Source organism: Carettochelys insculpta, chromosome 2, assembly GCF_033958435.1.
Source record: "Carettochelys insculpta isolate YL-2023 chromosome 2, ASM3395843v1, whole genome shotgun sequence".
NCBI lineage: Eukaryota > Metazoa > Chordata > Testudines > Carettochelyidae > Carettochelys > Carettochelys insculpta.
Window position 1 is genome coordinate 174,314,285 of NC_134138.1, and position 25,358 is coordinate 174,339,642.

Consider the following 25,358-nt stretch of genomic DNA (forward strand, 5'->3'; position numbering starts at 1 on the left):
CAAAATATTGTCAAGGGAAGTGAGCATCATCACCATTTTAAGATTGGGTGGGGGGCAATAAAACATAGAGAAGGCTATGTGATTTGCCTAATTCAGAGTGAGTGAAAGGCAGAAAAGGAGTTAGAACTCAAGTCTTTTGATATACATTTCACTCTTTAATCAAGAACTCCCTCATCTGGCAACATCTGTAATCTAGCATGATTTTGGATAACTGGATGACCTCTTATCTTGGGTGTGGCCAAGTTTCCTGTGGTCTCATAAAGTTTGTTTACAGTCACCAGTCCTGGCTCCCAGTGTTCTGTGCAGTTATTTCACTTTAATTTACCTCTGTCTTCTAAGAGCCCAGTAAGCAGTGGAAGTGTTAGTAATGCTGCTAGACAATATTGACTTCCTGCAGTCTAGCAAATTCTCTCATCCAGCACTGGTCAGGTCCTGATGGTGCCAGGTTAGAGACGTTCAACCTGCACCTTAAAGTCTTTGAAATACTTTAAACTGGAGATGGACCTTATTATGTCCCATCTCCATTGTTTTTGGCTTTGCTTTTTTTACTTCTGATCTGCTTAATGCTAAATATCATTCAATGGGCCTAGAGTAAGGACACTCTCCCATGAGAGGTGGCTAGTCCCTGTTGAAATCTTCTTTACCTCTTGCAAGGATGAGAGGCTTGAACCCCAGATCTCCCATGATATGAGTGCTTTTAGCCTATTAGATAAGTCTGCAGAACTCTTTGCACAGCACCAACTACAAACATGTCCTGGATCAGGCCTAGGGCTCCTACATGCCACAAATAAACCCTGCCTCCCCTTTGTTTTTCTCTACAAAGTGCAATCATGCTTGTGCACCCTCCATTCCTCATTTGCATCACTCAGATATGCATGCAGTAGAAAGGATTCCATGCAGCAAATGTGGTAAGCAAAATTTTTCAATGGCAATGGAAAACCTGATGGATCTTGGAAAAGAAAATGGAATGGGTCATCTTTCAGAGATTGCTAAAATGAAACATAGAAATCCCATTCTTTTTAACAGAAATTAATGAATGTTAAGGTATGAATTCATCCATTATGATCATGTAGTTTGGCTTGCTACATAATATAGGGCATTGATACATACCACAGGATTCCCGCATTGAGCACACAATTTCTGCTTGAGACATATCCAAAATGAATTCCTTAAACTACCTACTCCCCTGCTTCAACCACAAGTTGACAGGCTAAAACAGAAATAAGCTCCCATATTATCAAACAATCTGATGTGACAAACAGAAAACACAAAGAGGTTAGTATCACAGTAGAAGTAAATATACAGTAAACTTTTATATCCAGCAGCCCCAGGACTGGGAGTTTACCGAATATTCAAGTATTCTGCACAATAGGGAGTTATACCTAGCAATGCATAACACTGTCTTTAATAATTTTGTTTTTCTTTAAACAAATTTATGCAGAGTACTTTATTTATCAACAGTAGTATTGTACACTATAAACTTATACTGTTTTTGCTATATTTATATTTTCACTATACTGTACTTATGGAAAAGTAAATGTTATTTACTTATGGTTAAAATGCCAGTTATTTGAGAGAGCCGGATATGAAGGAGTTTACTGTATTCTGTATGATGGGAAACTTGCTGTTTCGCACTAATGTATGACAAAAGTAATGTCATTAAAGCCAGTGGCATTACCCTGAATTTACACAGCTATAATAGAGGTCAGAAGCAGGCCCATAATCTATGGTACAGTGATAGTTTAGTTTCAGAGTGATGTATAGTTCTTACTATTTCATTAGCTGTTCCTCCTATGAACTGCATTGGATCATTTAAGCTACTGGAATTAAATTTTCTTTTTCCATTTAAATATTTCCTGCTTCCATAGGGAAATTAAATATTTTATCTTAATGTAGAAAATATGTATTTATAAAAATTAGATTACTGGGAGGTGGCAGGCAGGTTCTGTTTTGAACAGTATCAGCAAGCAAAACGGCTTGTATGTTCAGTTGTAGGTTTGGGCATTAGTTTAGGCTGTTGCTCTGCTCATCCAGATGAGTTTCTTTTCGTGAAACGTACACAGTCTCTGAAGCAAGTGGTAATTCCAGTGGGAATGTGTTCACAATTCTTTCCTGGTTATGGGTTTTCTTAAGATTTGCTTTATACCTAGACTGTTATCTTTTTCCCAAATACTTTTCCAGTACCCTACATGAGTAACAAGCAGTCAGAAACATCCACCTACTGATCATTTACACCTTTTAACAAACATGTTGTACAGGGCCAGTCAAAAAATGGTTTCCCCCTTAATAGACCACTATGCAACCCATACAGAGTTTGGCAGTCATAGTCCTGTATTCCCGCCAGGCAGAAAATGAGCAGGTTCACCATTTCCCTGAAAACTCAGCATGCTGCTGTTTTAGGTAAGATGGTTTTTCCCCAATTTTTGTAGACTGTTACAGACTGTCTGGGTATTTGATTACACTAAAAACTTCTCAGGCAGATCTGGAAGTGTGTTGGTACCTCAAAGACAATGTAAATATCCCTCTTCTTGCAGAGGGCCTTGCTGGGTACAGCAAACCTGATGTAACAATTCTGCACTGGCCCTGCTCCAAACCCGAGCTATAGAGGATAAGTTAGGGATGTGGCCTATGTGTTCTTTGCTTCCTAGTCAGCCATGGAAAGATATTAAATTACAACATCCGCACAGCTTTTGATTTGGCCACAGTTGGACTTGTCACCAAACTGGTTTACTTCTGTTCTCTGTGTGTTCTGTCCATACCTGTTGTCATTCTCCACTTGGAGGGAGGGGGGATGGAATCTTGCTCAGGGTATGTGAGTGCTCCTTTATTCTTAGAAAAGTTTTTGATCTTGAATCCTTTCTAAGACAGTAGCTCTGAAGCCAGAAGTCATCAATAGCTATTAGTGATCTATCACATTTTAAGCCACATTGCGGTCTTGGGTGAGCATGACTGATGCCCCTGTGGTATTTACTGAAGAGCTACTGATCTCACCTCCCATAGCAAAGTAGAGGCTAACCCCTCAAAGTCTAGCACTGATTATGTGAAGTCTGTGGTCTGAGTTGAAATCTCTGAATATTTCATACTGTTAATTTTGAAGCCTAAAGAATTATTTTGGGATTGTCTGTGCAATGTCTCTACTTGTGGTGATCTATTTTGAATTACCTCATTGTCTAGGTTAAAGTGTACCAGGTTTTTTTTGCCTTTTTAAATGAATCTCCATTGTAGACTGAACTCTAGTGAAAACACTTGTAGCTGTGAAGAGGTCTGTATGTTGGAATGTTTCTCTCAGGAAGTTTAAGGTATCTTTCGTGAGCCAGATGTGTGGAGATACAAAAATAGGCATCCTGCAGGTCAAGACCCAGGAACTAGTTAATCAGATCTATATTCCTTGTATTAAAAGTCAGAATTCACCATTTTGCACACGAAATATGGGCAAAGGGGTGGAGACATGAAAGATTAGGGGTGGGCAATAATTTTTGTTGGGGGTGCGGGGGGCACTCCAAGATTTTGGCAACTGGTCAAGGGCTGCACTTTCCTGTAGAGGAGGTGCAGGGTCTGGGATGGAGGTTGGGTGGGGAAGGAAGCTCAGTGTAGGGGACTGGGATGCTGGAGGGGTCTGAGAGGGAGTATGGGTGAAGGAGGGGTTTTATCTTGGGGAGCTGGCTTGGGAGGTAGTCTGGGAAAGCATATGGGTGCAGATTCTGGGAAAGGGTATGGGTGGAGAGGATTCTGGCCTTGGTAAAGAGTCAGTGGTGCTGATTGGGGGGGTGGGGGGGCAAGATGGGAGGGGTCCTGGCTCCCCACCCTCTGAAGGGGCAGGGCTTAGGGCAGTCAGCCTTGCCCCTGCCACCTCCCACCACACTCCCTCAGAGCCAAACAGAGAGAGGTGTTAAAGTGCCCTGTGGCATTAAAAGCTCCAGCTGCTGCTGCTGCTTTTTAGGTAGCAATTAGGTGCTCCAGGCCCCTTTGAAATGCCAGGCTTGAGGGGCAGCTACCCTCTTTGCCCCATGTCATTGACAGTCGTGGAAGGAGTATCTGGGAGTTCCAGGGGGGCAGGCTGGATCTGATGGCTTGGTGGGCTGAATTCAGCCTGTGGGCCATATCTTGCCTATGCCTGGTCTCCAGCCTCCTATTTTCTTTAGGATTCAGCAATAGTGAGAACAAAATCATTTGCTCCTTAATTCCAAGGGCAGTTCCTCTCCTGACCTCTGCTTCTGGTTACAAGTGCCAGTTTTTCTTCTGCCTTAATAATCTGTTTTAAGAGGGGTCACTGGAAAGTGAAAAGAAAGTTGGCAGAGGCTGAAAACTTCACAGGACATCACTTATGATCTGAAGGATCCGCTGATTTAAGGTAGCTCTGGACCAGACTTCTCAGAAATTGGTGGTTATCAAAGAGGGTGGGTTAGGGAGAAAATAGATCTTGTGGTAATCCAAGTAGACTCACAATGAAATCAGACATACTGCCCATTCAAAGCCAACAACAGAATTTCTGACTCTTCCTTGGAGATTCAATCGTGCAGATATGCACTGTGGTATTATTGCCAAACACCTCCAGAAGTATGATTGTTTCTTTCAGTGCTATCTTCTTGAACAGTGATTCTCAACTAGTGTTACGCATATGTATGGGGGCGCACAGGTACATCAATGCTTCTACATACTTAGTTTTTTACAACAGGTGACCTAAAGAACACTAAGGAAATCAGCACAAAGTGAAAATTCATATAGATAATCACTGTTATACTGCTCCATATACTGTACACTGAAATTTAAGTGCAATGATTTACATTTAATTTTATAATTATGAGAAATTAGAGTAAGCAATTTTTTATTAATACTGTGGCTGTGACACTTGGTATGTCTTTTGTCTTTAATGTAAATAAGTTTAAATAACATGAAACGTGGGCATGCAAAACAAATCAAACTCCTGAAAGGCTGAGAGCTGCTGTTATATTGTGATAGAGACCTTTATCTTTAGTGTTATCGTTTAAGACCAGTATCCACATAACTATATTTATAGCATCAAACCAGCTTCTGATATCCTGAAATATTCAAATATTTTAAACTTTGTATATGTAAATGAAATATTTAAAGCCTACAAGTAAGCTTCATTTCTTTCCATGTAGTAATGCTTTTTTAAAGAAGCACAGTGTTTGTCACAGCTGTTGAAAAACTTTAAGAAAATAGCTCTTTCAACTATTGTGTCCGAAATGCCACTCAGTAACTGAAGAATGATTGTATTAGCAGGAAAGAAAATAATGGTTAAAACCTGGTATTGAGTGATCATTACATCACTTCCAAACAATTCCAGCAATCTCTTTTTAACTTTAATTTCTACAGCATAAATTAGATGGAAAGTTATAGGACTGTACTGCTGTTTTGCATCTGGTTTCTGTTACTCACAAGTTGCCGAACACCATTTGCTCAGACCATTTTCTGAAGGGGGAAAAAGAAAATTTAATGCAGGTTCATTTGCTTTCAGCAGCATAATATCAAAAGAGAAGGATGTATGTCATTCCAGAAGCAATAAGAAGGTTGTAAATGTGCCAAGCATGTAAGAGGTGGCATTGAGAAAAAAAGTTTGACACATGAGCAAGACAGATTTGAGAAATCAGACTCATTTCCAATATGTCTTGTAAAATAGGACTGACTAAAAGTCATTGAAATCAACAGGAGAGTCCCACTGACTCATGACTACATTTATGTTTGAGAAGATTCAGAGCACCAAATCTTATCAGTGGATACGTTGAAACAATAGGATCACACAGTGACCATATCGGTAAATGTCACCAACTCCCTACTACCACTGCACTGACAAAAACCCAAGACACTTAAGGAAATGGAAGCTCAGTTGATCTAGCAAATAGAATTAAACCCAATTTAAAAGTTCTACAGTCATGTAATTAATAAGGAAAAGAAGTGAGATCACTAAGCACGGAGGGTGTGGTGGTGACTAAAGATATTATAGGCATAGCCCAACAGCTAAACACACACTGTCTCAATTTTAATTAGGTTAATTAAGGGCCTGGGGTAGGGGCAGGGTGGCTAATGGCAATGAGGATATGAAGTAGAAATTACTGCATCCAAAAAGTCAAACTCAAGCCAATTAGTGAAATTACATTGGTGAAGAGGAGGAGGGGGTTTTATAATCTCCATCCAAGACAAGAATATTAAAGGAACTGGAACCAAAGTTGCAAGACCAATAACACAGATTTTTTTTAATGAATCTTTAAACTTGAGGGTTATATCATATGACTGGAAAATTACTAATAGATTCTATTTTTAAAAAAAGGTAAAAATTAGTGCTCCAGGAAACTATAGCTCAGTTAGTTTGACCTCAATTGTATACAAACCCTTTGAACAAATTTTAAAAGGAAAGTAGTTGACGTAGCAGCAAACAGTAACTGAGAAAATTATAACTTTTACAAAAAACTAGATTATGCCAGACCAACCTGATCTTCTTTGGAGAGAACTGTAGTTCTAATCAGCCTGGGTTCCAATAAAGCATTTGATGCAGTTCCACATGGGGGGGAAATGATTAGTTAAACTGAACAAGAGGGGAGACTAATGTGGGAGCTGAAAGGTGGATAAGGAACTGTTTAAAGGGGAGACTACAATGAGCATACTGAAAAGTGAATTGTCATGTCGAAGGGAGCTGCTAGTGCAGTTCATCAGTGACTGATCTTCAGAACGCTCTTCTATTTAATAATTATTACTGACTTTGGGATGAAAAAGCAGACCTAGCAGGAGGATAGGTCCACCAATGACAATTAGCTAAGATGCCCAAGGAGACAACCCCATGTTCTGGATGGCTCTTAATCCTTTGATTGACAGAAGTAGGAACTGGATAACAGGATGTAACATTCCCTAATTGTCTGGTTTTCTTCATTTCCCTCAAGAGCATCTGGCCATGATTGGAAGACAGGATACTGGATTGAATGACTGTTCTGTGAAAGTTAGTATCAAAGAGAAGCCATAAGAAGTTTGATTTAGGAGATGAAATAGCACTGATATAACATGATACCAGCTATTAAGCAGAAAGTCTTTCTGATTCAAGCAAGACTACAATACTTTCTCTCCAAGAACTCTGCTGCTTACTTAAGAACCATCACTCTTATAGCCTGCAATTGTACCAGTTTGGGTTGCCGTGGTCTCACCAGCTCTTATAGCCACAGCAGTAATAGGCCTGCTAATAATGAGTTAGGGGACTTTCAAGGAAATCTTAGGCTGCTGTGGGATTGGTGGCTTCAGTATGTCTGTATCTGTATTGTAAGAATGTCCCCAGCATGAAGCTAGAGACCCTATCTTTTCAATGAGGTGTAAAAACAAAGTAATGACCATGCATGGTAAAGAGGAAATCCAACAACAGCTGTGTCTACACTACCTCTCCCTTTTGGAAGGGGTATGTAAATGCTGTAGATTGGAAATGCTAATGAGGCACTGATATCAATATTTAGCACCTCATTTGCATAATGGCTGCCACCCGGAATGTTGAAAGTGCTGCTTTCGAATTGAAAACTAGCCATACAGACAGATTCCTTCAAAAGGAAACCCTGATCTCAAAAGCACCCATCTTTCCCCCCACCAACAAAAAAATCAACCAAGAAAACTGGCAGAGATTCTGAGAGGGCTAAAATGAAGTGAAGAATTCTAGCTATCTCTGGGGTGTGAATTCTGTATATTTAACAGCTTTGGAGGTGTTTAGTATGTTTCACTGCACGTCATTCAAAGCATTAACCTATTTGAATGCCATGAATTTCTCATCACAAGCTCTAGAATTGTTAGTACCTTTATAGAAAACCTGAATGTATTTTTTCTAGGTCTCTAACCTTCATCCATTTTGCACAGCAAATATTTGTTGAATATACTCTGACACAAAGGCGGGGGCGGGGGCGGGGGCGGGGGCTTGCATTTGGGTTATATCTACTGTTCTTTCTTGCTGGGTTGGTGCTAAGATCAAATTAACTGATGCCCCTTTCAATGTAAACTTTCCACATAGTCAGCACCATCCTGCTTGTGTAGGGTAGAGGTAAGGGGTGTTATCGGTGCCACTAGAGGGAGTTCCTGATTCATCACTGCAGTGTGACACTAACTTCCCTGTAATTTGCAGTCTGTCCAACACCCTAAAAAAAAGCTTGAAGGAATCTTGAAAAACTAAGATTTACATTTTCGTTGAAGTGTGCCTAGAGTTAAAAAGTAAAGTTTTGGTGATTTTTGCTTTTTGGTTGGCTGTTTCATGAGCCCAGTAAAAGAAATTAATTTCCCATGTGCCTTGGATTTGAAACCAGGGATTTGTCAAATTGTCGCAACAACTGTTCCAAAGCAAAGCACCATCACTAACAAGACTTCCATCCTAGCAAGCATTTTAAGTTTATTTTCTGAAGGCAATTCAATTTGACAGGCCTCTGAAAGGAAGCCAGTAGAGAAATTCCATTATGCTTGGGAAGCAGGCTGTCTAAGATAAACTTGTCCAGTGGTTCACGAACATTAAGTTAAAAACCACCTGCCCACGGATTGCACTCTCTCTGGCTGGGAAAATCCTGGAATGGGGGGAAGCACTGACAGAGCACCAAACAAAACAATGAATATAATCTTCAAAAGGTTGTGTCTCTTTTGCAGACATTTGTACACCCACACAGCAATTCAAGATAGCAAATTTATATCTCCCTTATTTGATGATGTAAGTAACATCAGTTGAACTAAAAGCCCATGCTGTCATCTTATTGGAAAGAAAGCACTTTGTGTTGCTGTCTCTTTAGTGCTCTGTTGGTTGGCAAGCAATGTCTCCTTCTGGATTATTAGGATCCAATTAACAGGGAATTCTGGCTGCAGTTGTCATTTAGGTTGTTTTCATAAAAAAGAAGGAAGGTGTGTGTTTCTCCATCTAGCAGAGCTCCACAATTTTGTCCTCCTCCTGTTTGCCATTGTATTACCTAACAAGTTTGTCAGATAATTGTGAATTCCCATGATTCCATCATACACAGCAATTCTAATTTATGGTAATTTTTGTGTTAGAGCTGAATGGAAAATAACATTTCTGCCAGGGAAAACTTTGATATATTTTAAATTCAGCTCTGTGATGGACAAAAAGTTAACATCTTGACCCTTTCCACAGGGCAGAATTTCTGATTTCCTACCCCCACCCCTGGGTGAACTGTAATGCAACTTTTTTACTTTGCCAGTTTCCACTCTTGTCAGTTTCCTTTTCCTCTAGCCTGAACCTGACAGCCTCCCTCAGTCCACGCAGAAGGATCTTAAGTGACCTTCTCTGCCTTTCTCAAACTCACTTGCTCAATGCCATTCTTGTGCATTCCTGCTAGTTTACTGGCGAGGAGAAAGGGAAATAGAAAGTCTCTCTCCCTGCTATCCTTTGTACTCCCTCAAACACAGGCTCAAAGTTGAGGTATGTGAGTAGGGGTGGGAATTCAAGTAGTGTCAAATCTTGTGACTTTTATCACAATTTTCAAATATTTGGAATTTTTCTTAAAGTTCCAGTTCTGGGAAAAACAGGTTTCATTTACCCAAAATTAACTTTCCAGCCATCCTTGTCTGGGGAGAAAAGCTTGAAAGTGAGATTTAAGTGCATATTAAAAGTTCACAAATTAGAAGGCCAAGAAACAAACCTCAATACTTCATTACTGGCTCAGATCTCCTGATTGACTTGGAAAAAAAAATTGCTGTGATTGTGGGAGCTGGAATAATAATTCTTGAATGTACTGGTGTGGCAATATTGGCAATACCTGTTTTCCACACACAACATTGTTGAAAGCTTAGAATGGGGATAATACATTAGAATGGAAATAGAAAAGGGAAAAAATGCTTTTACACAGGTAGCTCTTGTTTTTTAACTTTAAAATTATACATTGAATTATTGGTAACATAACTTGACACAGGGAACTCTCAGCCCTACAATGCATACATGACAAATATATATATTTTGTTCTCTGAAATAATAGTTAGTATTGTGGTGAAACACTCAAATATGTGTCCTTGGCAGAGAGATTTCCACACTGCTTGAGTAGCTGCAACACTTCACCTTCAGATTTTAATATAACATGCGAGAGGAATGGAGACAACACCTACACATTCTGCCATCTCCTATAGCTTCATATGATTTTACACCCCCGGCTACATTCACTGGTTTCTTGCTCTTTTGACAGCAGCCAGAACCGTAACTACTGTGTCTGTTTCTCAGATGGCAGCAATCTTCTTCCACTACTGTCTGGCTTCCACAGCTGCTGAGCAAAACCCAAGGGCATTGCAGTCCTGGCAGTGCTATACATTTACATGACCTTAAATGCCCTGAAGTCATAATTAAGCCATTGCCAGCCTCTTTATAATTCTGAAGATTAACACTGCTTTTCCTGCCTAGCTAATGAAATCTATCTCTTAAGACTTGCAAGGAAATTGGTGTTTCAACTTCAAAGTTGGTGGTCATTATACTGGATAGCATCATATGGATGGATTTGCCTAGTAGACACAGTGGTTTGTGTGGATGGCTAAGGGAATCTGTGGTCATAAAATATTTGCTGGAATGCAAAGTGAACACCCCAAAATCATTGTTAGACTATATCTTACAGCAAAAACATCTAAGCTTCAGTTTTAAAATCTCACTGATTGGAGAGAGCACTGTCATCCTTAGTAAATTGTTCCAGGGGTTAATTATGTCATAGCTGAACACTTTTAACTTTATTTCCAAGTTCCACTGCATTGTATTATGTCCTTCTCTGCCAGGCTGAGGAGCCTATTAAATCTGTTCTTCCTTTTAGATATTTGCAAACACTGATCAGCTCCCCTTGTAACAAACTCAAGGAGCTCAACCTGTTTCTCTCTCCTAAGCTCATCACTGCAAGCCTTTTTTTTTTTTTTTTTTTTAAAAAACAAAAAAATCCATCAATGGTTCTCATGGCTCTTGTTTGAACCATCTCCAATTTATCAACATTATTCATGAATTGTGAGCACTGCAGTGGACAAGGCATTCCAGCAGTGGTAGCCCCAGTGCCATATCTATTAAAGAGCAGTAAAATTAAAACCAATAGAAAGGGCAAATATTTTAGGTGGAGAATACTCAAGCTGTGAAATTTACTGCCACAGCTTATTGAGTCCAATGGTGTGGCTGTATTTTTTTTTAAGAGGTTTACTTTTATTCCAGATATGATCAGAAGCTTTGCTAAAGGCCAGATTCTATGCACACAACCCTGCTCCCCCACCCCCCAGGAGTTGTGCTGAGGGAAAGAGAAGGGAGATGTGGTAAGCAGAAGAAGATGACTTGAGGCATTCTGCCTGGCTAGAATGACTCGGGGGTTGCCTGCATATGCTACGCACCCTAGTACCTGTTACTTCCCGGAGCAGATTTAGCATATGCTTCCTCCTCGCAGCTGCCAGACAAGTCAGCGTGCAGGTCTCTGAACACACCCAACAGAGCTACTTTTGAGCTGCAGCATCCCTGGTACTTAGGAAGCAGCATTCTGCCTCCAATCTGTAGGGGTGCACACAACAGTGGGGTGAATTCTCTATATCTACTTCAGCCGCTTCTAACGAACAAACATAGCCAATATGAGCAAGGATTGAGCTCCACGATAGCATAGTGCATCAAAGCCTGAGCTTCCAGGGGAAAGCAGACTGTCTGTCAGGTCAAAAAGGAATTTCCCAGTGCAGGACTAGGAAAAAAAATATGGCCCAATTGGACACAATGGGAAGTAAAATAGAGGTCACCTGTCTCTGCAGCATCCATAAGTAGACTAGATGGGGAGACTTGCTGTACAGACATTTTGTAATTCTATCTTGCAGCAGCCTCTGCCTGCACCTTGTATCTGATGTTATTGAAAGTGAAATAGCATCAGCAATACTTGTTTGCTCAAATCCAGATCCGAATGCACAAGCAAGTGAAAGGTGAGAGCCTTTATATCCAGTTACCCGTAGTGACTGTGTGGGGAACTCCATAGTATCAAAATCTGGTAATGTGCTATAAAAAGAAGCTTGATACCCTTGCTTTTTTAGGATCAAAATCTTACTTTAAATGTTCTTCATAACCTACAGTGAAGCAGATGATTCTTCCACTTAGACAAAGATGGGAAACTTCCAGTTTCTGTTCATTTAAATCTGAACCATTTGTTTTCAATAACTCCCTTTGGGGAATGTCTTCAAAAAGTCTCAAGAGTCTTTGTCTCCAGAAGAACAGGGGCACCAACCTCCTCAGGTAATGGAACTTACTTCCCTTGGATGCCCATCCCCTCCTGTGGGGAACGCGAAGAGCCCTTCTTTCCCCTCTGTATCTGAGAAACAAATAATTAGGTCATATGGCTCATTTCCATGCCCAGTTACCAGTTGGTGTCCTGTAGGATTCAGGAGGGAGGTTCACCTCCTCTTTTACAAATGAATACAGCTCTCGGGGAGATCGACCTCCAGTTCATCATAACCCGACTCAGCAAATTCATAGGCCTCCGTGAGGTTGCACTTGATTTTTTTTAAAAAAGTGTGAGGAAATTTAAAAGGGCAGGCTGCAGTGTATCAAAACTGTAGGCTAACACTTGACATTTCAGTAGCTGGAAATAGTGGTCCTGTTTGCAGGCTACAGGGATCCAAAGAAAATGCGATCTGGACCTAGCAACATTCTCTCTACAGTCTAAAGTAGGCATGTCAAACTCAAAAGCTACTCAGGGCCCCACAAATGAAAACTGCTAGCTTTCAGGGCCACAGAAAAAATGTACTTCTATCAGAAAGTCATATCTATTTATTATAGATTGCTTTAGGTGTATATTATTATTATTATTTAGGTCTTGTTTGAGCATAATACAATAATTTTAGTTGGGAATTTAATACTTATGTAATAAAATATGATGTGAAATTATTTGCTCAATTTTATAATTAAAATATAAATTTAAAGTATGCATTTCAGTGCTTCATTAGTAAACTTCGAAATAGCCATTTGCGTGGCCATTTTGAAGTTTGGGGCTAGTGTAGACGTAGCCTTTCTGTCGATTGCCTGTGTGGTAGGTTGTCCTTCTCTTTTGAGAAGATGAAAGGCATGAGTTACAAACATGAATGAATGAATGGGCTTTGAGATTTGTGGCTGGAAGGAAGAACAGCAAGAGTTAATTTAAAGAAGTGGTATCTGAGGGGAATGGAGCTGTACACACTCGGAGAATGAGGATTAGGGCTGGGAGAAACTGATCGCCACCAGCTTTCTGGTGGAACTTCCCTGCTATAATGTCCATAGGAGTGCACTTAAGTGGGAACATTTCCATTGCACAGGGTTTGCTTTGTCAATCATTGTGACCAGGTCTGAATGATACTGTGGCTGATTTTTATGTATTTCCCCCTCACCTTTGTACAAGAACAGCCTGTCTCCCCAAATGGAGGTTACAGATTCCTCTCCTCCCACTGCTTACAGTGGACCATAGAAGACATCACCGTCCAACACTTTTCCTGTGTACAGGCATCAGGGAGAGAGAAAAGGGACGCTGGGTGGGACTGGATGGCCCCCAGTGGGGGGAGGGATGATGTGGGGGGAGAGAGACCAGGTCTGGATCTTACAGCTTCTGTGACTATCGTCCAACATCCAGAAAGGAGATTTCACTCCCCTCCTCCTATTAAATCCCCTCCCCTCCAGCTTATGCTGCATTCCTTAGGCTCTGTGTCCACCACATGCATGTTAAAACTCCAGCACACCCTTTTCTGGCATGCATGAGTGGCAGGGGGAGGGACAAACACCAGGCCCAGCTCCTTGGGCTGTCCATGTCTGATACATGCATATTAACCCCCACCTTGGCTCCCTGGGGTTTTAATACTCATGTGCCAGATGTGGTCAGCCTGAGGCAGCGGGACTGGTGTTTGTCCTGCCCCATGGCATGTGTGTGTCAGAGAATGGTGTGTGATTGGAGGGCCCTACTTAGATATTTTATTAACATCTAGTTGCGGGCCTCAGAAACGTTCCAGGGGACCACATGCAGGCCTCCTAGATGTGAGTTTGACACAGCTGGTCTAGGGTATTGTGGGGCGAGTTGTGCTTCTCAGTTTTAGGCAGCAGCCTGCTTTGGCTTTGTGGTTTTGGGTCTCCTGTATGTTGACCTGCTGAATTCTAAGAAATAAAGCAGTGTTCTGTTACCAACATCTCAAAAGACAAAAACATAGACAATTCTAACTTCTCCTCTGTGTATATGCTTTGAGGATAACATTATGGTCCTGATTACAAGGCTGTACATTGAATTGGCTCTAGGTATTGTAAACAATGAAACGACAATCTACCTCTGTTCCTCAGGTAGTATGACCATGTTAAACCTCAGTGGTGACGTTTGTGGGCTCAGACAATAAAGTTTTTATAACAAGACCAAGACTTTGGGTCTCATTGCCACAGGTGAGAATAATGAACTCTGCTTACTACCTGCAGAATGAAATGTAAAATTCTACTTCCCTCTGCTTTTTCACAGGAAGGATTAAAGTGAGCACAACAAGAAGAAAAGGAGATGAGGACAAGGGGAAAGGAATAAATAATATATTGAGGGGAGGGAATAGTAGGAAGGGAGTGAGAAGAAAGTGACAACTCAAAAAGAAAATGTGGGTTTTTACTTGCTGCTTGCCTTGGGGGAAGTAAGGAGAAAAATAAATCTTAGGCCATTTGAGGATTGCTTATTAACTTTGGAGTGGTGGTTGTATAAACTGATGGAAAGTACTGAGTCTCACACCATACAGTCTCTGAGCTCACCTTTTTTCCTCCTTTCTGGATGTAATTACCTACTTATCATTCTAGAGTTGCTTCTGCCAATTCAGTGACATTGGTACTCAGCTATTTTCCTGTGTGGAAAATTGAAGTCCTTTTCACAGCAGACCTATGGAAGTGACACAGTTCACTGTGTCCTTTCACATATTCTTATTTAAGAATATGATTCATAGTAAGTTGGTCTCTCTTTTTTTTTTTTTTTTTTTAAAATGATGATAGCATGTGGATATGTCGCCGGGGGGGGAGGGATCCATCTAGGCTGATTTTTTTTTTTTTTTCCTTCAGTGGTGACCTTTACTGCATTATTATTGTGAGGAAGCTGGCTCTCCCACAAGAAGTACTCTCCCTTGACAGTATACCTAACCAGGCATACAGTACTGCACCATGAAAGAAAGTTCTTGCTGATGTCTGCAATCACCTTCTGCTGTAAAGCTGGGAGCTAATCTTTCTTGCAATTTTTCCCCAAATGTACCTAGTGTAAGTGCATTTTTTTATTTATATGTGTCTTTGCTAAGCTATTTGCATCTATAGACTTTCCTTTCCTCTTCCAGCACCTATCAGCAGAGCAAATTTGAGGAAAGAATAGAGTTGACTCCAGGGGCCTTGATAAAAGAAGAGATCAGCTACTCTACACCGCTCCCCACGTGAAATAAAGGATGTCCTACTTAACAATGAACCTATATAAGATGTAACCATCACACAGTTCTGCCACATGTGATGTGTTGGGTACAGTGAGGCCACATCCACGAGTGAGCCAAGTAATCTGACATAAGTGCATGCAAGCACTTCATGCCTGAGTGCTCACGGAAGTAGTATTAGTGGGTGTGCACAGTGCATAACAGAACACTTTTTCCCATTGAAAAGCTGCAGGAGTTAATACAAACAGTGTTGTATTGGCAGCTGATTGTCCCTGGAATAACATCCTTCCTATTTCTGGCTGAGTGTTTTCTCTAAAAATCCAAACCATGCTGTTTGTTCTGTGCCTCCAGAAAGGCTTTGCAAACTGCAGTGTCAAGTGGAAGTGACAAAGCAGGATGTTTTCTTTGCAGGAAGGTCCCCTGTGTACACAGCCCATCATCACCATTCAGCTTTCAAACCAGAGGTGACATGGCAGGAGAGCTGCCAGCGAAAGGTCCATCCCTCATGTCTCAACTGACAAATGGAGAAAAACAAGTCAGACACAACCTGTGTGGAAATAGAGTGGTTTGTGCTTCCAGCTAACTTGGTGGGTGATGTGCAGTGTTGTTACCCGAACACCTTCTTTAGTGATTCTAAGTAGACAGAACCTTGCCTGACAACTCCTACCTCATAATTTTAATCTATCCTTAACCTCTACTTTTCTCTTTGAATAAGTTATTAAGCTTTCTGTTTTTATTCATAAATTGTATGGCTCAAATTCATCAGTTTATAATTCCACTGAAATCAACTCTGAAATAACTCCATAGTCAATGAAGTGAAACCTGAGGTGAATCCAGAGAGGGCAGAATCTTGCCTGGAATAGGGGATGGAGTGGGAGTGCTCTATAGAGGGAGAGGAGACAGGCAGGGCAATGAGACTGAGGGCAAAAAAGGTCAGGCTGTTAGTGAAAGGAGAGGGAATGCAGCAGGTATGCAGATTGGGCAATGAGAAGAGCTACTGACATGTGGTGGGAAGAGGCAGGTGGAGGGTTATGTGAGTGCTGAGCAAAATGGAGGGTCTCAACTTTTCCAAAAAAATGTACCACAGAGACACAATAGAATCCTACTGAAAACTTTAGATGAGTGATTGCAACAGAAGACAAATCATGCCTTTTTTTTTAATCTTCCTTTTTTTAAAAACAAACACACTTTTGGTACTCTGAATAAAATCATGCTGTGACAGCATTGCTTAGGCCAACACAATTTTCGTCTATGGCAGATCAAAGACCATATTTTTATGAGTAGTAATTTGCTAAAGAAGTGCTCAGCTTGGGGAAACAAATTAATGAGATGAAATCCATTAGTGACATAAGTATATGAAGAAGAATACTGCATTCCTTATTTGTAAGTCTTACTTAACAACTTAAATCACTGTTCCAAATAATCTCACTCAGTTTATTTTAAAAGTCAAATTTTGTCAACAAAATCTTCTTTGATCGAGTGTCTTGGGCAGCATTTTGGTAGTTCTTGAACTTTTGTGATATTAAATGTGAAATAATTTGCAGTGAGCTTCCAAATAAACAAAAACTGTTTGGGTTATTTTTTTGCAGACCTTCTTGGTTTTGGAGATAAGCATGTCTAAAATGATGCAAAAATGTCAACCTTGATCTTAGGTTCTGGTATTCATAGTCCTACATGGTGGTCCTGTCTTTATGATGGCATGTTTTCCTCTCAATTTCTTTTTTTTTTCTTGAAGGCTAGTTCAAGGCCCAAGCCAGCTGCTGCAAGTTTTCATTAATCAAGAATCAGAGGCCAAGATTTTTGAGGGTACCGGTTCATGTAGAAATGATTTTATCAGCCTTGATTCCTCATCAAGCATAAGCTCAGAGCCTTGAAGTAAATGACTGACATTGTTGATGACTTATAGGGGCTTGAACCAGAAAGTGGCTAGTAAAATGAATTCAGAAAGTTTTAACCATTTCACTGCATGTCTCAAGCAAGTAGAACTCTCCCTTCAGTTTCACAAAAAAGCTTGTAGGATTGCCACCCAGTCTTTTCACTAGTGGTTCCATTGCTTCAGTTCTTGCGCTCGAGTCTACTGTATATTATTTATTGAAACATCTGCAGCTCCCTGCAGAATATTTTGTTGGTCAGCCCTGCAATTGAACAAGATGTAGCGTTTTTTGAATGTTTCCAGAGAAACTTTTATTCCAACCAAAAAAGATTGATTCTGTGCCTACATGTTGATTTGAGGAATCTTCTGTACAATCACAGATTGCATGACTAAATGCCAGTTACCTTTGACTGACTCCTTGGGCTGTATAATTTCAGAGCTTGGTTCCACTGTTTTCTCATTCTCTGCTACTTTCTCCCCAGAGGGGTAGCTGTGTTAGTCTGGATCTGTAACAGCAACGAAGGGTCCTGTGGCACCTTATAGACTAACAGAAAAGTTTTGAGCATGAGCTTTCGTGAGCACAGACTCACTGTGAGCATCTGATGAAGTGAGTCTTGCTCACGAAAGCTCATGCTCAAAACTTTTCTGTTAGTCTATAAGGTGCCACAGGACCCTTCGTTGCTGCTTTCTCCCCAGAGTTTTCGTTGAAAGTAGACTGACTAATGGATGGAGCTATGCTCAGTCTTTTTAACCTGATCATCAGCATCTTTCAGTGGTTCCCAAGTCCAGTATCCATCTTGCCAAGCATTTGTTGCTGGTTGCTCTTCCTCACTGCATCCATCAAAAAGACAACAAGAAAGCAGATCAGACTTTCATTAGATTAGATTAATTCCAACCCCCGCTCCAGTTGCTGCACAACTTTTCTGTCTTAGGCAAGGTCTTGAAGAATATTTGTTTGGAAAAGGGCAGCCACAGTTATCTCATGGGAGGAAAAAAGAGACTAGATTTTTAGGGACTCCATTCAGTACAATCAAATCTCTGTCTGCATGTGTTGCTGTCTCTGTGTTGTTGGATCTCTGTTAGACTCCAGTTGATCAGCAATTTCCCTCTAATTTCTTATCCAAATTCCAGGCTAATATCTGTGACTGATGTCTTTGTCTTTGTACTTGGGTATACTAGATCAGCCTAAAGCACTGCTGCTGTCTATGTTGTCTTGTATATTCTCATAGGCATCTTCTGCTTCATTTTATGTCCTCTCTGGTCTTGATCTAGACAAGATTTTTTCACTGTGAGCTCCTCCTTTATATCCTGGATGGTGACAGGTACCTTTTCGGGGTGTGTGTGTGGGGGGGGGGTTTCCCTCCGTTTTCCAGCCAACACCCCAAAAGTTCAATTCCTCTTTACCTCATATTCAAGTCATAATTCCTTTTCTTGCATATAATTGCTCCTGGTACATATTGCTGTAATCCAGGTATTTCTTTATTAGCTAAGGGACTTGCTCAGAAAGGTTGCACCCATGCTTCATACAGTAACAACTGAACCTGGGCTACCCAAAATTCAGCTTGCGTGATTTTCGAAAGAATGTTTTAGATAAAGACATAAAATAAAAAATTAGGAGAAAATTATGTGTAACAAATTGTGCATTGATAAATACTCTGCATACACCATGTCTTTACACCACAACAGTTATACTGAACACAACAATGTAGGTCCAGAGTATTGGTAGGCACAGATCAGCATAAGACACTGAAGCTACATCTACACTAGCGCCCTCCTTTCGGAAGGGGCATGGTAATGAGGCAGTTCAGAAGATGCTAAGAGGTGCTGACATGAATATGCAGCACCTCATTAGCATAATGGTGGCCATGCGCGATTTGAAAGTGCTGCTTTCAGAATGCACATTGCCCGTGTAGACAGGGTCTTTCAAAAGCCCCCCTCCCAACTTCCTAAAACCAAATAGGAAGAAGGGGCTTTTGAAGTCTGCAGGGCTGTTCAAAGTCTGGGGGGGGCCTTTCGAAAGGCCCCCATCTACATGGGCAGTGTGCATTCTGAAAGCGGTACTTTCAAATCGCGCATGGCCACCATTATGCTAATGAGGTGCTGCATATTCATGTCAGGTCCCTCCCCCTTTAATAAAATTCAGCAAGAATTTTAAGATGAAGAACCTTCAAGATTCACCCTTATGGAGCTTCCCAAAAAAACAAGCAGTTCTGTAGCACCTTAAGACTAACAATGTTTATTTATGAGGTAATAAGCTTTTGTGTGTAAGACCCATTCTTCAGATATTGCCCGTGAAACCTCATTACCTAATAAAAATAATTGTTAGTTCTGTAGCAGCGTAAAGACTATTTGATTTTTGTGAAGCTAAGACTAACATGGCTACCCCTCGGAGACTATTTATAGATCTGGATAATAAACAGGCACACTAGCCAAGAACCGTGACAGTGTGCAGCAGGCCCTCCACTGTTTACATGGAGTCTGCCACTGTATTATAAGTGTTTGTTTGTTTTTCTCCATTTAGTGTCTTCCAACTTCATGTATATGTAGGTGCTGTAGAGGGCCTTCCTGTCTCCTTCTGCTCCCCCTAGCTGTACTACAGCTGCCATTCCCACTTGACCTTCCTCTTCAGACATTTCCCCCCACCCCCCCCACCAACACCCTGAGACCCCGTGTCCATCTCGTACCAGGAGCCCGTGCTTCTCCCCACTCCTGCTCTTTGTCTTGGCACACCTGGCTGGTAAGCCTTGCCTGCAGGTGATAGGACTGTCCTACTTCCCAGCCCATGCTCTCCTTATCAGTGTTCAACACCAAGTTTTTAATTTCTCAAACCTGGGGCTAAAGTATTTGTAGCTTCTTATGGTTGGATGGCTGCAGGAGATCTTCAATCTAGACAGATTTAATGCTTTGGGATCACTTGGGAGAAACCGTAGTAAAATGAAAACACATTTGGAAGCTTATTCCAATTTTAAGGAAACAAAAGCCAGAATTTTCAAACCCAGGGGCCAAATCTGGCCATTTAGATGCCTATTCTGGCGCCTAAAACAATGCCTGAATTCTCAAAGGGGCCGATTGGATTGGATTGGTTTGGTTTTTACGGGTCCCAGTAATTTCATTGTGATGTGGGAAAATCTGGCCACTGATAGTCAGAAGTCTGAAATATGAATTTCAGAACCTGCTTTTTAGCCCCACAGCCTCAAGGCCAAGACACTCATCTTCCTCCACTGGACGACTTTTCCCTTAGTGCCTGGTTCAGATAGGGTCTGTACACATGAGCACTGCTCTCTGCACCCTTCCTACTTCATTTATTCTGTAGAAAAGGCAAAGGCTTTAATTAGTCATTTAGACACTCCATCTCCCCACCCTGTCAGATTCTACAGGCTGGCCTTTAAAAATATATAGCTCAACTGTCTCAGCAGCTGCTCTTGTCATATATTTTTCATTTCTCGCAATTGCTCTGCCCGTTGAGGAGGTATTAGCTAAAGAGTCCTCCTTTCTTCCTAGTTCAGTCACAGTGCAGGGTATGCACTGGAGTGGAAGTAACTTCAGAAACCAGCAGAGCTGCTCACGCTAAATGCAAGCAAAAAAAAGAGCTGAGATCTTGGAGCTTGTTAATTTTTGAAGTCCTTTGTAACAAACAGATTGTTCACAGAGAATAGCTGCCAGTGGTTCAGGCAGGATGCTTAGTAAGTCTCAGGTGTGAGTGTATCGGAATAAAAGGAGCTTGTGTATAAAATGACCACCTAGTTCAGATTGAGAAATGGACCCAGCTTCAGTCACTTCTCACAGACAAATGCAAAGTGACATTCCTCAAATGTCAAGGTCGCCGTGCTGTGCGGAACTTGTCACATCTGATAAGCTGGGATACACAGAAAACCTGGCAGTGTCTCATGTTCCAGCGCAGCATAGTTTCTACACTAGCTTATATACTCAAAAGTCAGGAGGAGGAGGAGGAGGAGGAGGAGGAGAGCAAACGGGGTGGGGGGTTGTTATGGGAGTGGAACGGCCCAACATTCTAACTATCTATGCCATTCCCATTCTCTGTATCTTTCAGAGTTCTGTGAGCAAAGGCACATCCAAAATGGCTGATTTTTATGGCAAATTGTATAAATTATTTTGAGATAGGAATGCACTCTAAATGTAGCTTGTTTGGTGGGACTGGATGGCAGGGAATGGATCACTCAATAAATTGCCCTGTTCTGTTTCCTCCATCAGAAGCACCAGGCACCGTCAAAAGACAGGACTAGATAGACCTTTGGTGTGACCCAATATGGCCATTCTTAATTTCTGTGTATCTCTCATTTATGCCTTTCATGTGTAATTATAGCTCACAAGACATGTAGGTTAGTTAGGCTGAGGTAGGAAGGTGTCTCAAAATTACTATTATTTCTATGCTGGGTGTACATCATGTTTGGTTTTGTGGTGGTTTCTTTTTTAAAGGTCTCAGCTCAATTGGGTAGGGATGAAATGATTATAATTAACTCAGGCTGCTGCTACACTACTATTGTCCCGTCAGAGGTGGCATAGTAATGAGGCAATTTGAAGCAGGCTAATGAGGCACTAGTGTGCATATTCAGCCTCTCATTGGCATAATGGCGGCTGCACAAACAGACTTTGAATTGCAGATTGATAGTGAAGGTGGTGGCAGGTTTGAAATAAGCACCCCACTTTGACATTCCCTTACTCCCACAGAACTAGAACGGCCTCATTAGCCTGCTTCAAAGTGCCTCATTATGATGCCACCTCTGATGGGACAATGGTAACGTAGCAGCAGCCTTAGACTCTGTCTGTAGTACAAAACTCCTTCGCAGTCCCAGGGTAGCTACATAGTTCTACTTAAGTGGTAAACAGTGAAATAGTTAATGAAGACTTTAAAATTGTTGTGGTTTTAACCTGAATGAGGGCATTCATCAAAAGCACAGGACTTTGCACAAAGGATCTAAAGGGGAATAGGCAAAAAAGAATCCTCTCCATCATAGTTTGGTGCAGAATGGCAGCACAATTATTCTACTACGATCCATGAGGTTCTGAAAACACTTGTGCGTGTACTTGCTGTTCCTACTCTGAGATGTTCTGTTGAAAGCAGTTGCACAAGTAGTTCGGTGCTCGGGACCTAAATTGCATTGATCAGAACAGGCCAAAAACTTCATAGAAGATTTAACTGTAAAATGTAGCCCCTTTTCATCAACAACTCGAAACAATTGCTTCTCTTATACGTGACAGAAAACACTTTTGTAAAGTGTGACACACCTAACTTAAGACCTTTTGTCTTTATAAAAAAAAAAAGGGAAAGAGTGTGTGTGTGTGTGTGTGTGTGTGTGTACGACCAGCTCTTCAGCTAATGTAAATCACACAGTCCAATGGATCAGTCTCATAGAATGTTTGTAAACAATATATGACTAAGTGTATGTAGGTGGTCTGAATTATGCACTGTTATATCAAGATAAATGAACTGCACAACTTGTATGTTGTAAATTATATACAATAATTAAACTCAGTAATCTTTACTCTCTGTGTGTGTGGTGGGTTTCTTTTTTTTTTTTCTTTGTATGCCCTCCTCCTTCTTCCCACATGTAGAAATAAAATATGAGCAGATTTTTGGAGATCAATAATAGCACGTGTTGCCTTAGTATCCTAATTGTCCTTCCTCCTATATTAAACCCTCGGTTGACACAAACGAAGATTGTGGCTTGGGGAGCCCCTTAATTAAATTACTTTCATTTGAGACAGCTAATTTTCTTGCTACTTTTTCTGAGGTGATGAAACATTGTCTTGGCTTCATAGCCCCAGCCCCCTCTGCACATTCAGACATGCAGCTCAGGATCCTGGAATGTGTGTGTGTTAGTTCCCAGTCTATCATCTTCTCAGCAATACTGGTTGTTTGCACCTGGCCCATGGACCCCAAACCATGTCAGAATACTGAGGATATGAAGAGAAGCAGATTTCATTATGCACGTGGAGAGTAAGGAATCTGGACTGTCTTCCATGGAGGAAAGGAAGACACATCGCATGGCTGGAGATCCTGTATGTGTGTTGAGAAGCAGCTGTTGTAGCAGCAAGCCATTGTAATACTGCAGGGTAAATGAGACTCTAGAGTAGATCTTGTGTCGCATCTCCAGTTTTGCAATTTTACCAAGCCATTGATATGCCTCAAAGTCAGAAACCGAGAAACATGCAGTATCTTTAAGAGGGGTGGGGGTGGAGGCATATTCATTCTAATATTCCTTTATGTAACATTCACAAAAGGTTAAAGCCCTCCTTCCTATCTGGTGAGGCTGCAGAGTTTTTCAGTGAAAGAAACTTCTATCATGCTTCCTAGTTTAGACCAAATAACTGAGGCATTGTATGAAAGTTCAGTCACACCAGATGGTCTCCAAAAGGGAATGTTTTACATTCTTGATGTAAAGTTAAGGGATTGGTCACAGTTCAATGGTTTTACTCAAATCTAGGAATCACTAGTAGCAGAGAGATAGTCGTGCTAGTTTATATACTGTCAAATCAAACCAAAAAAAAAAGCTTTCGTACCAGCTGTTCTGGTACGGCTCTGATCTGAAGTGGGTCTGTCCCACAAAAGCTTATCACCTAATAAATTATTTTGTTAGTCTTTAAAGTGCTACTGGACTGCTTTTTTGTTTTGCTATGAATCACTGTGGTGGGAGAAACAAAATTGCATGTCAGAGCTCACCAGCTCTTGTGGGGTGCTTGATCCCAGTTGTGGGTGTTTAATCCCAGTTTTGTAAATGGTCCCTAACCTCCTTTGGGGCTGATCAGAAAACATATAACCTGACACCATTTAACTCTGTGGCATCCGAAAGCATATCCAGAATTGGAATGTTAGGTTCTGAGTCTTTCCCTACTAGGAGGTATTATGGATCTCAGCCTTGCACTGCTAAACTGTCCACCTAGAGAATACAGATTTAAAAAAATATTCACATAATATTCATGTTTCCCTTTCTTCAGTGAACCTCCCCTCTGCCTAGACTGCCTTCACTCCTCCTGCCCCAGGGCGTGTTCCATGCTAGTGATTTCACAGCAGAAGTGGAGTTCAATGGAAGTTGGAACCATGCCAGCCTCTGCCGGTGGATCTCTTTCCCCTGGTAGAAGGATATTGACCCTCCTTCCCTTTAACTTTAGTGGATTGTTACTTTCTGCAGTTATTTTTCCTCTCTCTTCAGTCCTGATCTTCTCAGTGTCACCTCTAAGGATGTACAATGATCACTGAGCTGTGAGCAGCCATGCAACTGCTAATCCTGAGCAAGTACCCCCTGTGCCAACAGCAGATGGCCATTTCCAGCAGGATGAAGGTTGCTGTTGGTTGTTTTTTCTCTCTTCCATTAGTGCAGCTCTTTCACTCACTAGTCAAGTTTAAAATTCCCTTGCCCTTTTTGTGTCATTAGAGATTAGTAATGAAAAGTTTACTCGTCTCCAAGCACATTCAATTTGTATGCCGGGCTAGTACCACTCCATGCTTCCTTTGCAAGCTGCTGTTTGGTTTTTCTACTTTCTGTATTCTAGTAAGAAACATGTAATAAACCTTCTTTTTATATCTTTAAGATACCAATGACTGGTAAACTATTCAACCCTATATTAAATCCCATCCTTATTGGTTTCGGAGGGGTAGTCGTGTTCACCTGTTTCAGCAGACACAGCACGGAGTTCAGTGACACTTTAAAGACTAACAAATTTGCTAAGGAATTAGAACACAAGCTTTTGAGAGACACAAATTTTCCTCAGAAGAGCTGGAGAACAGAAAAGAATAAAAGGAAGGGATACAGATCTGGGTGTGTGATGTCAGTGCTAATTAAATCAGAGTTACACTGCCTTTTTCAATGCCAAGATGTGCTTTTGAGATAAGCTGATCATGTCTGCACACAGAATTCAAGATGTGGGCGTCCTACAGATTTATACAGAAGCAGTAAGATACTCTCTTATTCTCTCTCCCCTTTTTAATGATTCCTAAAACTCTATGTTTTTGACTGCTACTGCACGTTGAACGGATGTCTTTTCAGAGAACTATCCATGATGACTTCAAGATCTGTCGTGAGGAGTAAGAGCTAAATTAGTCCCCATCGTTTTGTATGTTTGTTTAGGATTATTTTTTCCACTGTGCATTATTTTGCATTTATCAACATTA